This window comes from Furipterus horrens, unplaced genomic scaffold (genome assembly GCF_987537825.1).
Source record: "Furipterus horrens unplaced genomic scaffold, mFurHor1.1.pri manual_scaffold_6, whole genome shotgun sequence".
Lineage (NCBI taxonomy): Eukaryota > Metazoa > Chordata > Mammalia > Chiroptera > Furipteridae > Furipterus > Furipterus horrens.
This window is the reverse complement of record NW_028327176.1, coordinates 72,223,382-72,227,427: the sequence shown is the minus strand read 5'-3', so window position 1 is coordinate 72,227,427 and position 4,046 is coordinate 72,223,382. Positions and strand designations below refer to the sequence as shown.

Genomic DNA, 4,046 nt, shown 5'->3' with positions numbered 1-4,046 from the left:
TACCAAAGTGGAGGATAAGAGTCATAAAGACTGGGTCTGCCTTCAGGAAGAAGAGCTTTTTCAGAAGCCTGATAAAAGTCTCAAGAATTCACCCCTAGCATATCCCTTCAAGAAGCAGAAGGGTTGAGGCAGAGAAATTGGGCTTACCAGGGATGTAAGTACTCAGCTTTGATTGCTGCTCTGTACCACTTGGAGCTGGCTTGTATCCTAAGATCCAGGTGAATCGAGGTGGGTAGTTGGCTGGACAAGGTACCCTGCCAGGCAATGCACAGAAGGGCCTGAAGTGGCCCCTCCCTTCTTGGGGAGGGGAAGAAAAGCAAGAGCAGAGTCTTGCAGGTGGCACAGCTGGGCTAAGGACTTGGGTGCATCTGACGAACAAGCCCTGGGAAAGGTGTTGGGGACATACCAGCCTGGACTGGATGCAAAAAGGTGGGAAAATCAGGGTTTGGTCTCCAGATTCTGAACCACAGGGAATCTTTCCAGGAATGGAAAATGCCTGGGAATGAGAGATTCCCAAGAGAGGCTAATTTCCCAGAGTCAAATGTCTCTTATGTATTGGAATAGGAACAAAATGTGTTTGCCACGCCTGTCTAGCCAAAGGCAGGTGGCATGGCCTTCCTCGCCTGCTTATGGGTAGACAGTGTTGACTTGGCTTCTTCCAAGAGACTGGTGGTTTAGCTCCTGTCCACACAGGCAGAAGGGATAGAGCTATTCCTTGGGACTTCCCAGCAAGAGTCCCCAAGAACAGTGAGTATTCAGCAGAGAAATGTAGGCTCTTCCGGTGAGGGGGTAGGTTTCCTCCCCTAAGGTCATCCTGTGGTTGGCACAAGTCAGAGTTCTTGGTTTGGATTTTGTAAGCTCCTTCCCAGCTGTGACCAGAGAGACCCACAGAGCCAGCAAGGAGCAACCCAGAATCTGTGCCTAGAGCTCTAGTTGACAGAGGCCATTTGGGGGACATTCTTGGTCAGTGTCTTCCAGGGCTGGGCTGAGACGATCGAGGGAAATGGGAGGTGCTGCAGAGGGGAGCTGCTTGCCCTAGCTCCCCTCATTCCCAGTCCTCCCACTCTACATCTTCCAGCTCACCCGAGGCATCCACTTTGGAAAGTGCCATCTGCACTTCTTCTTCAGTCATGTCCAAGTCAAAGTCCTTCTCCCAGTCTTCACTGATGTCTGTGCTTGAGCCTTTCTTTCCATTGTTGGAGGGTGTAGATTTCCCACTGTCTGAATTCAGCTCAAACACCCGTAAGTCTGTGAGCACCTCCTCCCAGTCTCTACTCTGGCTGGAGGCCTGGGCTCTGCACCACTGGGGTGGCCAGCAGGGCTGTGGGGCTTGAGCTGAGCTGGGGGCGGGGGTCCAGTCTCGCCCACATCCACAGCCAGACTCTGTTCCTCCAAAGATGCCTCTAGAAGCCTTTGGGACAGGTCCTTGGGCAGCACTGGTGGCTCAGGTGTGGCGGCAGGTTTGGCAATCTGTGTCATAAGGGAGACACTCTCGCTGCTCTCTGACGGGGTCACTTCTGTTGGAGGCTCTACTGGGATCACCAGATTCTCTTCACAGGAGCTCTGAGGGCCAGGTCCTCCTTCAAGGAATGTGGAAGTTTTGGCCACAGGAGCTGCTGCCTCTTTTGGAGATGTGGGTGAAATGCCAACAAGCTCTTCTTCTTCCTCCTCCCATCCAGGCTCCTCAGTGATGCTTTGTTCTGCCCGCTGTTTCAGGGCATCCCTCCGGGCCTGCTCCTGCTCTAGTTGATGAACTTTATAGAAATAGCGATGCCAGAATTCTGAATGGGAAACAGCTGCTGGCACCATCTTGGTGTAGAGGGCCCGGATGGAGGGGCTGCCTACAAGGAGCTCTGAGATCTCCCCCTTCTTCTCCTCCAAGCAGAACTGGGAAAGCCAGTCGTCAAACAATTCCGGGGGCCCATCTGGTTCATTGCAGTAGGTTGCCGGGTCTGACTGCAGGCTATAGAGACGAGCCTTGGTGCCATCATAGGGCTCAGCTGTGCCAGAGGGTGTGCCCATCAGGGTGATGACATCACAGTCGATGGTTTTGTCTGGTGAGGGAGCAAAGGTGTCGGAGATCACTCCTAGGAAGTCAGACAAACCCTTCTTCATTTTCTCCGTTGCCCCTGAGGAGCCTTCAGTCCTATGATCACTTCCAAAGCCAACTTCTCCTTGACCACGCTGGCCGTGGCTGCAATGGTGCAGGCTGTGTCATGCTGCACCACCTGGGTGAACTCCGTCAGGTCCCGCTTCATGAACTCCAAGGCTTCGGAGGACTTTTCCTTGACTGCCTGGTAGCTCTGCTGCAGCCAGCTCCGCCACCATCCCACGTCCTCCCCCTCCGCCATCTTGCCTGCATGACATAACCACTCTGTAATTGGTTCTTGATTACTGTTGTCCTGTTCATGGGTGGGCTTGACCCTCTGGTTGGTTGACTATGAAGCTCAACTCTGACCATGCCATGCAAATTGTTGTACAGATGCTGACAGAACAAAACAAAACAAAAATAAAAACAAATTAACCCAAAAAAATCTCAACAAGAAATAATAATAAATACATAAATTAAAAAATTAATAAAAGAATAAATAAAAAGAATTAGAGAAGGAAAAAAAGAAATGAAAAAGAATATGAAATGGAAAAGCAAGAGAAGAGAAGAAATAATAACAATAATAATAGAGAGAGAGAAAAATCAAAATAAAGACCAGAAAAAGAAAAACAGGGAAACAAAGAATTGAAACAACAGAAAAATAGAGTAAGAATAGCAAAGCAAGAATAAGAGGTATGAAAGAAAAAAGAGAAGAAAAAAATGAAATAGAGAGGATAAATAAAAGATTTAAAAAGTAAAAAGTGTGGTATGCCTCAGCAGATTTATTGTGCCTGCTGGGATCAGCCTCTGGATCTGCTGAATGTGAAGCCTCTTGGGTCCTGCTCCAGCATTATCCAAAGTCTGTTGTGCCGGTCTTGGGCCTCCTGAGAGGTTTTCTGTGGAGCGAACTTCTCCAGCTAGTGTTGTAACAATGGGCTTGCTCCTTCCCTGGGATGGTGCTGCTCCAAGTCTCCCAGGTAAATTCAATCCCCACTGCTTCCCACCACCCAATGCTACACAGGCTGTACTTCCCCATCTCTTATTGCCCTTGATTGGGGACACCTGCCTGAGCTGAGACCCCATGGCTCCCAAGGAGAGGGAGCTCTGCTGCCACAATATTCCTCGGGCTTCTCCGTGGTCACAGCTGTGCAGATGTGCTCACCCTTTCCTTGCCTCTTCCAGTCTTCCTCTGTGCTCATGTTTATAAAATTTTAGATCAGATACATTTCAACTGGTTTTTCAAGTTGAATGTTCTGCAGTTTACCTGCAAGTCCAATCTGGGTCTGGGAGGAAGCAAATGGGGCTTCCAACTACTCTGCAGCCATCTTGGAATCTTTATATATTTAATACTTTTTAAAATGTGATGATTAAAATGAAAATAATCCAGATATGTTGACAAGAGCTGAGCTGAGTAAGGCTCACCTCTTTTCTGCATGATACACTCCTATTAAGTCAGCATTATTTCTCATTAGCTTTTTGCCAATTTTTGTGGAGACATGTCATCCTGAGGCTTCACCTCCTGTTGAATGAGGCCAGTTAAGCCCATCTCCTCTTCTGTATGTGGGAGGCTGAAGTTTTTTGAACCCTAGTGTAGAATCTCACATTTGTTCTTTGTACATTTGTCTTGATCTACATATTCATCCCATTATGAAAGGCTCTCTAGATGTTTTTGGATCTCGATCTACACCCTTGGCATATTTCCTGAGTGCATGTTAATTGTACCTCCTATCCACAATAAAATATACAGAGAGTCCATGTATTTACCCAAGGCCTTGATGAAAATGTTGGCCTAAGCAGTACTGAACCCCAGGACAGTCACATCTATTAAGGAGGACCTTTGATGACATTTATGTTACAATCAACTAAATTAGTCTTGCATACAGTACGCATCAGCCAGGCTTAACAAGTAGCAAAGGTGATTGTTCTTGGGTAGGTTAAAAAAAAAAAAAAAGAAATG

General features: G+C 47.7%; 1 pseudogene; it reads right to left on the bottom strand.

The window, feature by feature from the left end:
• Window positions 1-440: 440 nt before the first annotated feature.
• Window positions 441-2,361, bottom strand: LOC150006482 (BSD domain-containing protein 1 pseudogene; annotated as a pseudogene).
• Between the last annotated feature and the right edge of the window lie 1,685 nt (window positions 2,362-4,046).